Below are 14,833 nucleotides of genomic sequence, written 5' to 3'. Positions count from 1 at the left end.
TCCTACTTACATCCACCAATATACGAATCTGTTCACCACAAAATAACCATTTTCATTCAATTTTATATTTGGGTTTTGACTTCTCAGAATTCAACAAGTGGCATAATGAAGAAAACATTTGACAAAATAAAATTTGTTAGAAACAAACAAATTAACTATGAGAAATTTTGTTAAGAATCCACGCTAACTGTTCCTAGCTAATTGTTCCTAGCTAACTGAATACATTTTATATTATCGCAATTTAATTATCGCAATTTACATTATCCCAATTTTATTTATCGTCATTTTATTTCTGTTATTTACTTTACGCATTTAATTTATTGTCATTTAATTTCTGTTATTTATTTTACGCACTTTAAATATCGGGACACGTATACAAGGTTTTGACATATCATATCGACGCATCTATATATATTATTTGGAATCACCATAGACACTCTATATGCAGTAATGATCGAGTTCTCTATACAGGGTTAAGGTTGATTCTCAAATAATATATATACTTTGAGTTGTGATCGAGTCTGAGACATATACACGGGTCACGATATGTATTAATTAATTCGAATATTATATATTAAACTATATATGAATTATTGGACTGTTAACTGTGGACTATCGACTGTGGACTGCCAACATTGGACAATTAAAATGAATCAAAATATTGATTATAACATATGAAACTAAAAAATTCTTCAAGTTTGCCACTTGATTTCATCTTAAACCTCATTTGTATCTTGACGATTACAATTCGCGTTCAAACCTTTCATGATTCTTAAAAACACCTCAATCGAGAGGATGAACCAACGACACTTTATCTACGGGAGAAAAGATCGATGCATCTAGTTATACACCTGAAAACTCTCAAAAACTGAGTAAATGTTTAACGCGTAGCTGTGCTAATTCCTTTAGCGTTATTATTACCGAAAATAACTTTGCAATCTCTTTCCAAATTAGCCAATTTTGTCACAGCTTCATCAAGTCAACTTCAATTTTTCGTGCGAAACAACGTTATTATAACCTTGATATATACGTTGTCTTTTCGCCTTCGTTACCGGAGAACTGTTTATATCCCAGCACATTAACAGTAAACGTACCAGCAACTTCACTACTCTTTGGCGAAAGTCACTTCGATAAATCACTATATTTATTTATTAATACCCTATCATATACTCATCCGCGTTATGTAATGAGAATTGCCATACCAATTACCGGGAATCAGTAATCAGTATTTCGAATCTCGCAACATTTTTACATCAACAGTTATAAGTATACGTATAATCCTTACCTCTTAGAATTATGATATTCCATTCTGAAATTTTGAAAAGCACCTAGTCTACGAATCAATAATCCAAATTTTGAGGAAGCTGAATGAAGCAGCAGAAACCGTAAACAACCGTAAATGACCTTAACCGTAGAAAGTTTGATGATAAAGAATGGAGTATTGGAAACACTCAATAGAAAATTTAGTACCGAAAAGCGGATTATGCGAAACTATGAAGGAAGTCGTGGACAAATCACAAAGAATAAGTTTGACTTCAAAGAATCCAAATGATTCAATGCCTGTTGAAGTCTTTAGCGAATATCTTGCTCCTTACTCTAAACCCTTGCGGACAATAGTTTTCATCATCCTCTGATCTTAGATATTCAAAGATATCATCGTATATTTCATTACAAATATCCTCCATATTTCTGAAGATATTTTCATAACTATTCTTATCTGAAATCAATAGTCTCTTCGTGCTATCAGTGTTACATCATATAGAAACTGTTAGTTTCTATATTTTGTAAACCTTCAAGTTTAAATTATGAATGTTTTTGAAGTAATGTTGGGAGCTGAAGCATGAGTTAGTATAATATAATGACACTTGATCAACGTGATTATATTACAGTAAGTCATGCTGAGTTTCTAATGGAACGTGATGATTCACATATCATAATATCATCATGTGCCATGTTACATGACTCTTTCATTCTGCTTAACTTCTGAACATATCAAGAAAGTATATTCTTGATAGTTCTATTCTCAGTGATTCTGGTAATTTGACAAATCAAATCGTGCTATTACGTTCTTTCTTGTTTAGAACATTAAGCTCATTCGAAACTCCACACCTATGAATTCTGGACCGTTACTTGCAAAAAGAAAACATTAAGCTCATTCGAAACTCCACACCTATGAATTCTGGACCGTTACTTGCAAAAAGAAAACAAAAGCATGAAGCTCCGAAATAGAAAGGGGGTATAAATCGCAGCAAATAAGAGAGAGCATTAACTGTGAATGACAATGATTAAAGAAAACAGAAGCAAGGACTCCAAGATATAAGAGAAAATATAAAGCCCAATAACGACACGGAGGTTACAAACCGTGGATGTTAATACGAATAGCAATATAAAAACACGGTATAATCAAGAATAGTATCACCCCAAGGTAATAGTAGAAATAAACAGAATTTTCTGGAGGGAGATTGAAAAGAAGGATGACAGAAATGATAATTGGAAAAATATCAAGGATTAGAAATGGATTAAGCATTTTCACAATCTTTTGGATGTATGAACAAAGAAAGAAAATATAGGAATGGTGAGAATAATGGAACGGAACAGCTTAATTTATAGTGAAAATATCAGACAGAGTAATCGAGGCAGATCACCGTATTTAATTATAGAGATCTTAATTTCCATAAATCCCGAAGAATCAGATCTTATAGATTTCGAAGATTTTCCCTAAATCCCTTGAATTCCGGAATTCAACCCTCTACGTCAAAAGTTAATACACGCCTTATTTTCTAAATTCAAACCAGACTACGTCAAAAGTTAAAAAGCATCTTGTTTTCTAAAAATTCAACCATGACTAATCAAAAGTTATGATGAAACATGTCTTTCTCATAACACTAATTATTGATAGCTTCATTCGTACTCTTCGAGTAATCGAATTGTTTTATCCACATTGCTCAATGATGATAAAACTCTATTTATCAACTCATATTCGTCATGAAAACATTTACATTGTTAGCCATGACCACCTCACTCAAATTTCGGGACGAAATTTCTTTAATGGGTAGGTACTGTGATGACTCGGGAATTTCTGACCAAATTTAAACTTAATCTTATCTGATTTCGACACGATAAACAAAGTCTGTAATATTGAAATCTCAAAAATTTTGAACTGTGTTCATGTATACATTTGACCTTTGACTATTCCCGACGATTCACGAGCAAGTGTTGTAAATATATATAAATTTATATATAGTTAAATAAATATAAATGAGAGTATTGATAATAATAGAATATAAATGAATCATTAGAATTAAAATGTAAAAATGATAAATAAAATAGTTAAGTTCTACTATGAGAAATATATACATAAATATATACATATATGATATAAATTTATATAAGAAAATATATATGATTTCTATTTATAATTAGTATATTGTAAAACACATGAAATGCAATAAATTAAATATAATTACAAATTGAATTATAGTTATTATATTATTATTACATTCATTATTATTATTATTATTATTATTATTATTATTATTAATATCAGTATTATCAATATTATTGAATTTATAAATTAGTATTATTATCATTATTATAGTTACTAGAAAATAACACAAATTATTTATTATTATCATTAAGAATATTATTAATATCATATTTATGATTAGTAACAATATTATTATTATACTTGTATTATCATTAGTTAAAATATTAAGTGTATTATTATTACCCTATGTATTAAAAGATTAACTATTATATATAAATATATACATATAAGTATAAGAGGAATACAAATAAATATATATATGCAGGTATATAAATACTGAAATATAATCAGATATATAAAGATACATATACATATGCGTATTACAGCAAATGCAGATAAATGAATATATAAAATACAGTTTATATAAATATAAATATTGATTAGGTACACAAACAGCTTTCTATCATTCTCAAACAACAGGTAATTTCTGCTTTTTGTCTGAATCAGTACAATTTGATTCCAAGATAATCACAAGACTTTAAAATCAGTTACACATTGTAATCAATCTGTTGCTTCTTTTATTTTTATTTTTATTTTATTTTGATCGAACAGTTCATGTCCCAAGTGGTTAAATGTTGACTTCCAGTAACAATACGAATATATTATGATCAATGTAACTGTATTCAATCACATTATGTACACCCATACTCCAATTCGTAAAAGAGGGAAACCAAGAAAACCTAGAACAACAACTACTATCTCTGTTCTTTCACTTTTCAGCCAAATTTCAAAATCGAATCAATTTTAAAAATGTATAAATGTGGTTTTGTTAGGAATCTTCAACTCATACTTCCTGTAAAATTTCAACTTCCAATTCTTTATATCGATTACGAATTTTTGAGTCAAAGTTTCAAATAAAAAAAAGTCAACAAATGTTCATCAAGTGAATTCGAAGTCTCTAAGATGTTTCTTGTTAAATTAACGATTTGAAAAGCTTCCTGGGAAGATTTAGGATCTATTTCATGTACAAACCTAGATCTAAAAACGTCTTAAAATCAATTTTCTCAATTGAGTTTATTTTATTTTTTTTCTTTCCTCGGCAGTCGCTGTTCTAATCTTTAATTTTTTTTTCGCGTTTATTAATAAATTATCTGTATCATAAAACATTTAGGAGTTTATATTTTACATTTAAAAACAATCAAACAAATCTCTGTTGTTAATAAGAGAGCTCTGGTCGATGTGAGTTTAGGAGGAAGAAGGAGGAATAAGAGAAAACAGAAAGGCGGATTAAATAAATATGAATTGTAACTTAAACAGAAAATCAAGCACATCACAATGGTTTAGGAGGGTGTCGGATGAGCGTTAGGTCACGGGTTCGAGTCCCGTTCGGGGCAATTCTTTTTACAAAAAGCTTCAAGAGTATATCTTATTACTTTTATTATAATTATAATTATATTATTATTATTATTATTATTATTATTATTAGATTATTATTAGAATTGTTATTATGATGATTGTTATTGTTATTATAATTACGACACTTAGTATTGCTGCTGCTGCTGCTGCTGCTGCTGCTGCTGCTCTACTACCACCACCACCACTGAAATGTCCCGTTCTTATTGATTAAAAACGTTCCATATTAATTGATTTCGTTGCGAGGTTTTGACCTCTATATGAGACGTTTTTCAAAGACTGCATTCATTTTTAAACAAACCATAACCTTTATTTCATCAATAAAGGTTTAAAAAGCTTTACGTAGATTATCAAATAATGATAATCTAAAATATCCTGTTTACACACGACCATTACATAATGGTTTACAATACAAACAAAATAAGTTTCTTGAATGCAGTTTTTACACAATATCATACAAGCATGGACTCCAAATCTTGTCCTTATTTAAGTATGCGACAGCGGAAGCTCTTAATAATCACCTGAGAATAAACATGCTTAAAACGTCAACAAAAATGTTGGTGAGTTATAGGTTTAACCTATATATATCAAATCGTAACAATAGACCACAAGATTTCATATTTCAATACACATCCCATACATAGAGATAAAAATCATTCATATGGTGAACACCTGGTAACCGACAATAACAAGATGCATATATAAGAATATCCCCATCATTCCGGGACACCCTTCGGATATGATATAAATTTCGAAGTACTAAAGCATCCGGTACTTTGGATGGGGTTTGTTAGGCCCAATAGATCTATCTTTAGGATTCGCGTCAATTAGGGTGTCTGTTCCCTAATTCTTAGATTACCAGACTTAATAAAAAGGGGCATATTCGATTTCGATAATTCAACCATAGAATGTAGTTTCACGTACTTGTGTCTATTTTGTAAATCATTTATAAAACCTGCATGTATTCTCATCCCAAAAATATTAGATTTTAAAAGTGGGACTATAACTCACTTTCACAGATTTTTACTTCGTCGGGAAGTAAGACTTGACCACCGGTTGATTCACGAACCTATAACAATATATACATATATATCAAAGTATGTTTAAAATATATTTACAACACTTTTAATATATTTTGATGTTTTAAGTTTATTAAGTCAGCTGTCCTCGTTAGTAACCTACAACTAGTTGTCCACAGTTAGATGTACAGAAATAAATCGATAAATATTATCTTGAATCAATCCACGACCCAGTGTATACGTATCTCAGTATTGATCACAACTCAAACTATATATATTTTGGAATCAACCTCAACCCTGTATAGCTAACTCCAACATTCACATATAGAGTGTCTATGGTTGTTCCGAAATATATATAGATGTGTCGACATGATAGGTCGAAACATTGTATACGTGTCTATGGTATCTCAAGATTACATAATATACAATACAAGTTGATTAAGTTATGGTTGGAATAGATTTGTTACCAATTTTCACGTAGCTAAAATGAGAAAAATTATCCAATCTTGTTTTACCCATAACTTCTTCATTTTAAATCCGTTTTGAGTGAATCAAATTGCTATGGTTTCATATTGAACTCTATTTTATGAATCTAAACAGAAAAGTATAGGTTTATAGTCGGAGAAATAAGTTACAAGTCGTTTTTGTAAAGGTAGTCATTTCAGTCGAAAGAACGACGTCTAGATGACCATTTTAGAAAACATAATTCCACTTTGAGTTTAACCATAATTTTTGGATATAGTTTCATGTTCATAATAAAAATCATTTTCTCAAAATAACAACTTTTAAATCAAAGTTTATCATAGTTTTTAATTAACTAACCCAAAACAGCCCGCGGTGTTACTACGACGGCGTAAATCCGGTTTTACGGTGTTTTTCGTGTTTCCAGGTTTTAAATCATTAAGTTAGCATATCATATAGATATAGAACATGTGTTTAGTTGATTTTAAAAGTCAAGTTAGAAGGATTAACTTTTGTTTGCGAACAAGTTTAGAATTAACTAAACTATGTTCTAGTGATTACAAGTTTAAACCTTCGAATAAGATAGCTTTATATGTATGAATCGAATGATGTTATGAACATCATTACTACCTTAATTTCCTTGGATAAACCTACTGGAAAAGAGAAAAATGGATCTAGCTTCAATGGATCCTTGGATGGCTCGAAGTTCTTGAAGCAGAATCATGACACGAAAACAAGTTCAAGTAAGATCATCACTTGAAATAAGATTGTTATAGTTATAGAAATTGAACCAAAGTTTGAATATGATTATTACCTTGTATTAGAATGATAACCTACTGTAAGAAACAAAGATTTCTTGAGGTTGGATGATCACCTTACAAGATTGGAAGTGAGCTAGCAAACTTGAAAGTATTCTTGATTTTATGAAACTAGAACTTTTGGAATTTATGAAGAACACTTAGAACTTGAAGATAGAACTTGAGAGAGTTCAATTAGATGAAGAAAATTGAAGAATGAAAGTGTTTGTAGGTGTTTTTGGTCGTTGGTGTATGGATTAGATATAAAGGATATGTAATTTTGTTTTCATGTAAATAAGTCATGAATGATTACTCATATTTTTGTAATTTTATGAGATATTTCATGCTAGTTGCCAAATGATGGTTCCCACATGTGTTAGGTGACTCACATGGGCTGCTAAGAGCTGATCATTGGAGTGAATATACCAATAGTACATACATCTAAAAGCTGTGTATTGTACGAGTACGAATACGGGTGCATACGAGTAGAATTGTTGATGAAACTGAACGAGGATGTAATTGTAAGCATTTTTGTTAAGTAGAAGTATTTTGATAAGTGTATTGAAGTCTTTAAAAAGTGTATAAATACATATTAAAACACTACATGTATATACATTTTAACTGAGTCGTTAAGTCATCGTTAGTCGTTACATGTAAGTGTTGTTTTGAAACCTTTAGGTTAACGATCTTGTTAAATGTTGTTAACCCAATGTTTATAATATCAAATGAGATTTTAAATTATTATATTATCATGATATTATCATGTATGAATATCTCTTAATATGATATATATACATTAAATGTCTTTACAACGATAATCGTTACATATATGTCTCGTTTAAAAATCATTAAGTTAGTAGTCTTGTTTTTACATATGTAGTTCATTGTTAATATACTTTATGATATGTTTTCTTATCATAGTATCATGTTAACTATATATATATATCCATATATATGTCATCATATAGTTTTTACAAGTTTTAACGTTCGTGAATCACCGATCAACTTGGGTGGTCAATTGTCTATATGAAACATATTTCAATTAATCAAGTCTTAACAAGTTTGATTGCTTAACATGTTGGAAACATTTAATCATGTAAATATCAATCTCAATTAATATATATAAACATGGAAAAGTTCGGGTCACTACAGTACCTACCCGTTAAATAAATTTCGTCCCGAAATTTTAAGCTGTTGAAGGTGTTGACGAATCTTCTGGAAATAGATGCGGGTATTTCTTCTTCATCTGATCTTCACGCTCCCAGGTGAACTCGGGTCCTCTACGAGCATTCCATCGAACCTTAACAATTGGTATCTTGTTTTGCTTAAGTCTTTTAACCTCACGATCCATTATTTCGACGGGTTCTTCGATGAATTGAAGTTTTTCGTTGATTTGGATTTCATCTAACGGAATAGTGAGATCTTCTTTAGCAAAACATTTCTTCAAATTCGAGACGTGGAAAGTGTTATGTACAGCCGCGAGTTGTTGAGGTAACTCAAGTCGGTAAGCTACTGGTCCGACACGATCAATAATCTTGAATGGTCCAATATACCTTGGATTTAATTTCCCTCGTTTACCAAATCGAACAACGCCTTTCCAAGGTGCAACTTTAAGCATGACCATCTCTCCAATTTCAAATTCTATATCTTTTCTTTTAATGTCAGCGTAGCTCTTTTGTCGACTTTGGGCGGTTTTCAACCGTTGTTGAATTTGGATGATCTTCTCGGTAGTTTCTTGTATAATCTCCGGACCCGTAATCTGTCTATCCCCCACCTCACTCCAACAAATCGGAGACCTGCACTTTCTACCATAAAGTGCTTCAAACGGCGCCATCTCAATGCTTGAATGGTAGCTGTTGTTGTAGGAAAATTCTGCTAACGGTAGATGTCGATCCCAACTGTTTCCGAAATCAATAACACATGCTCGTAGCATGTCTTCAAGCGTTTGTATCGTCCTTTCGCTCTGCCCATCAGTTTGTGGATGATAGGCAGTACTCATGTCTAGACGAGTTCCTAATGCTTGCTGTAATGTCTGCCAGAATCTTGAAATAAATCTGCCATCCCTATCAGAGATAATGGAGATTGGTATTCCATGTCTGGAGACGACTTCCTTCAAATACAGTCGTGCTAACTTCTCCATCTTGTCATCTTCTCTTATTGGTAGGAAGTGTGCTGATTTGGTGAGACGATCAACTATTACCCAAATAGTATCAAAACCACTTGCAGTCCTTGGCAATTTAGTGATGAAATCCATGGTAATGTTTTCCCATTTCCATTCCGGGATTTCGGGTTGTTGAAGTAGACCTGATGGTTTCTGATGCTCAGCTTTGACCTTAGAACACGTCAAACATTCTCCTACGTATTTAGCAACATCGGCTTTCATACCCGGCCACCAAAAATGTTTCTTGAGATCCTTGTACGTCTTCCCCGTTCCAGGATGTATTGAGTATCTGGTTTTATGAGCTTCTCTAAGTACCATTTCTCTCATATCTCCAAAATTTGGTACCCAAATCCTTTCAGCCCTATACCGGGTTCCGTCTTCCCGAATATTAAGATGCTTCTCCGATCCTTTGGGTATTTCATCCTTTAAATTTCCCTCTTTTAAAACTCCTTGTTGCGCCTCCTTTATTTGAGTAGTAAGGTTATTATGAATCATTATATTCATAGATTTTACTCGAATGGGTTCTCTGTCCTTCCTGCTCAAGGCATCGGCTACCACATTTGCCTTCCCCGGGTGGTAACGAATCTCAAAGTCGTAATCATTCAATAATTCAATCCACCTACGCTGCCTCATATTCAGTTGTTTCTGATTAAATATGTGTTGAAGACTTTTGTGGTCGGTATATATAATACTTTTGACCCCATATAAGTAGTGCCTCCAAGTCTTTAATGCAAAAACAACCGCGCCTAATTCCAAATCATGCGTCGTATAATTTTGCTCGTGAATCTTCAATTGTCTAGATGCATAAGCAATCACCTTCATTCGTTGCATTAATACACAACCGAGACCTTGCTTTGATGCATCACAATAAATCACAAAATCATCATTCCCTTCAGGCAATGACAATATAGGTGCCGTAGTTAGCTTTTTCTTCAATAACTGAAACGCTTTCTCTTGTTCATCCTTCCATTCAAATTTCTTCCCTTTATGCGTTAATGCAGTCAAGGGTTTTGCTATTCTGGAAAAGTCTTGGATGAACCTTCTGTAGTAACCAGCTAGTCCTAAAAACTGGCGTATGTGTTTTGGAGTTTTCGGGGTTTCCCACTTTTCAACAGTTTCTATCTTTGCCGGATCCACCTTAATACCTTCTTTGTTCACTATGTGACCGAGGAATTGAACTTCTTCCAACCAAAATGCACACTTTGAAAACTTAGCGTACAATTCTTCCTTCCTCAATACTTCTAACACCTTTCTCAAATGTTCACCGTGTTCTTGGTCATTCTTTGAGTAAATAAGTATGTCATCAATGAAAACAATGACAAACTTGTCAAGGTATGGTCCACACACTCGGTTCATAAGGTCCATGAACACAGCTGGTGCATTAGTTAAACCAAACGGCATGACCATAAACTCGTAATGACCGTAACGTGTTCTGAAAGCAGTCTTTGGAATATCATCTTCTTTCACCCGCATTTGATGATACCCGGAACGTAAGTCAATCTTTGAATAAACAGACGAGCCTTGTAGTTGATCAAATAAATCGTCGATTCTCGGTAGTGGGTAGCGGTTCTTGATGGTAAGTTTGTTCAACTCTCGGTAGTCGATACACAACCTGAATGTACCATCTTTCTTCTTGACAAACAAAACAGGAGCTCCCCACGGTGATGTGCTTGGTCGAATGAAACCACGCTCTAAAAGTTCTTGTAATTGGCTTTGTAGTTCTTTCATCTCGCTGGGTGCGAGTCTGTAAGGAGCACGAGCTATTGGTGCAGCTCCTGGTACAAGATCTATTTGAAATTCAACGGATCGATGTGGGGGTAATCCCGGTAATTCTTTCGGAAATACATCGGGAAATTCTTTTGCAATGGGAACATCATTGATGCTCTTTTCTTCAGTTTGTACTTTCTCGACGTGTGCTAGAACAGCATAGCAACCTTTTCTTATTAGTTTTTGTGCCTTCAAATTACTAATAAGATGTAGCTTCGTGTTGCCATTTTCTCCGTACACCATTAAGGGTTTTCCTTTTTCTCGTATAATGCGAATTGCATTTTTGTAACAAACGATCTCTGCTTTCACTTCTTTCAACCAGTCCATACCGATTATCACATCAAAACTCCCTAACTCTACTGGTATCAAATCAATCTTAAATGTTTCGCTAACCAGTTTAATTTCTCGATTCCGACATATATTATCTGCTGAAATTAATTTACCATTTGCTAATTCGAGTAAAAATTTACTATCCAAAGGCGTCAATGGACAACTTAATTTAGCACAAAAATCTCTACTCATATAGCTTCTATCCGCACCCGAATCAAATAAAACGTAAGCAGATTTATTGTCAATAAGAAACGTACCCGTAACAAGCTCCGGGTCTTCCTGTGCCTCTACCGCATTAATATTGAAAACTCTTCCACGGCCTTGTCCATTCGTGTTCTCCTGGTTCGGGCAATTTCTAATAATGTGGCCTGGTTTTCCACATTTATAACAAACTACATTGGCATAACTTGCTCCGACACTACTTGCTCCGCCATTACTAGTTCCGACACCATTTGTTCCTTTCATTTTATTAACCCCTGGTCCGTAGACCTCACACTTCGCCGCGCTATGACCATTTCTTTTACACTTGTTGCAAAATTTGGTGCAGAACCCCGAGTGATTCTTTTCACACCTTTGGCATAGCTGCTTCTGATTGTTGTTGTTGTTGCGGTTATTATTGTTGTTGGGATGATTGTTGTAGTTGCTGTTGTTGTTGTTGTTGTTGTTGTTGTTGGGCCGTTTGTTGTAGTTGCGATTGATGTTGCGATTGTTGGGATAATTGTTGCGATTATTGTTGTAATTGCTGTTGTTGTTGTATTGGTGATTCTTATCACCGTTTTCCTCCCACTTTCTTTTGACTTGCTTCACATTGGCCTCTTCAGCAGTCTGTTCTTTAATTCTTTCTTCAATCTGGTTCACTAGTTTGTGAGCCATTCTACATGCCTGTTGTATGGAGGCGGGCTCGTGTGAACTTATATCTTCTTGGATTCTTTCCGGTAATCCTTTCACAAACGCGTCGATCTTCTCTTCCTCATCTTCGAATGCTCCCGGACACAATAGGCACAATTCTGTGAATCGTCTTTCGTACGTGGTAATATCAAATCCTTGGGTTCGTAACCCTCTAAGTTCTGTCTTGAGCTTATTGACCTCGGTTCTGGGACGGTACTTCTCGTTCATCAAGTGCTTGAATGCTGACCACGGTAGTGCGTACGCATCATCTTGTCCCACTTGCTCTAGATAGGTATTCCACCATGTTAACGCAGAACCTGTGAAGGTATGCGTAGCGTACTTCACTTTGTCCTCTTCAGTACACTTACTTATGGCAAACACCGATTCAACCTTCTCGGTCCACCGTTTCAATCCGATCGGTCCTTCGGTTCCATCAAATTCCAAAGGTTTGCAGGCAGTGAATTCTTTGTAGGTGCATCCTACACGATTTCCTGTACTGCTAGATCCAAGGTTATTGTTGGTATGTAGCGCAGCCTGTACTGCGGCTATGTTTGAAGCTAGAAAAGTACGGAATTCCTCTTCATTCATATTCACGGTGTGTCGAGTAGTCGGTGCCATTTCCTTCAAAAATAGTTAAATGGAACAAGTTAATCATACAGAATATTAAGAGTAGTTAATAGTATTTCGTAGCATAATATGAACTCATTTATAAAAGCTTTTTCTTCATATTAGCATTTTATAAGTTTAAATTCGGGTAGTACCTACCCGTTAAGTTCATACTTAGTAGCTAATATACAATTCAACTACTACAATTCTATATGAAAAACTGATTATAATAATATTTCGCGTTCAAACTTTTATACAATATTTTACAAACTTACAATACCGCTTATTTTACATAAAGCATGAAATATAGCACACAATAACTTTGATACAAGATAGTTGTGAAGACAATTCTAGCTAGTACACAAGTCGTTCAGCAAAGGCAATAAAGACACGTAATTCATACGTCCAGAAACAAGTCATGCATTCTGGTTTTACTAGGACTACTTCCCATCCTTGGTCTTGTGCAACATAACCGTTATGGCCGTTGATAAGACAGCGTGTTGTAACGTCATCAAAGGGACGAGGGTTACGTAATGTCCAACAGTCCCGTAATAATCTAAAAACCTCATTTCTTACCCCAATTACCGACTCCGTCACTTGTGGAAACGTTTTGTTTAATAGTTGTAGCCCGATGTTCTTGTTCTCACTTTGGTGAGAAGCGAACTTTACTAATCCGTAAGCATAACATGCTTCTTTATGTTGCATGTTAGCCGCTTTTTCTAAATCACGAAGTCCAATATTCGGATATATTGAGTCAAAATAATTTCTTAACCCGTTGCGTAAAATAGCATTTGGGTTCCCCGCAATATATGCGTCAAAGTAAACACATCGTAACTTATGGGTTTCCCAATGTGATATCCCCCATCTTTCAAACGAAAGTCTCTTATAAACCAAGACATTCTTGGAACGTTCTTCGAATTTCTTACAAACTGATCTCGCCTTAAATAGTTGTGCCGAAGAATTCTGGCGACTCTAGACAAGATTTCATCAATCATGTCTCCGGGTAGGTCTCTTAAAATATTGGGTTGTCTATCCATTTTGTGTTTTTAAACTGTAAAATAGACAAGAGTTAGATTCATAAAAAAAATACTTATTAATACAAGCAATTTTTACATATATCATAAAGCATAAGAACACTATATTACATATATTACACCACACGAATACAACTATCTTATTCCGACTCGCTCGTTTCTTCTTCTTCGGTTTTGGTTCGTTTTGCCAAGTTTCTAGGGATATATGATGTTCCCCTAATACGAGCCGTCGTTGTCCACATTGGTTTAGAAAAACCTGGTGGTTTAGAGGTTCCCGGGTCATTGTTACAACTTAAGGACTTCGGGGGTTGACGATACATATAAAGTTCATCGGGGTTGGAATTAGATTTCTCTATTTTTATGCCCTTTCCCTTATTATTTTCTTTTGCCTTTTTAAATTCAGTTGGGGTAATTTCTATAACATCATCGGAATTCTCGTCGGAATCCGATTCATCGGAGAATTGGTAATCCTCCCAATATTTTGCTTCCTTGGCGGAAACACCATTGACCATAATTAACTTTGGTCGGTTGGTTGAGGATTTTCTTTTACTTAACCGTTTTATTATTTCCCCCACCGGTTCTATTTCTTCATCCGGTTCCGATTCTTCTTCCGGTTCCGATTCTTCTTCCGGTTCCGACTCTTCTTCCGGTTCCTCTTCGGGAACTTGTGAATCAGTCCACAAATCATTCCAATTTACATTTGACTCTTCATTATTATTAGGTGAGTCAATGGGACTTGTTCTAGAGGTAGACATCTATCACATAATATCAAACACGTTAAGAGATTAATATATCACATAATATTCATATGTTAAAAATATATAGTTTCCAACAAAAATGTTAAGCAATCATTTTTAAAGAAAACACGG

This window comes from Rutidosis leptorrhynchoides, chromosome 4 (genome assembly GCF_046630445.1).
Source record: "Rutidosis leptorrhynchoides isolate AG116_Rl617_1_P2 chromosome 4, CSIRO_AGI_Rlap_v1, whole genome shotgun sequence".
NCBI lineage: Eukaryota > Viridiplantae > Streptophyta > Magnoliopsida > Asterales > Asteraceae > Rutidosis > Rutidosis leptorrhynchoides.
The sequence above is the reverse complement of the archived record's forward strand: the minus strand, read 5'-3'. Positions refer to the sequence as shown.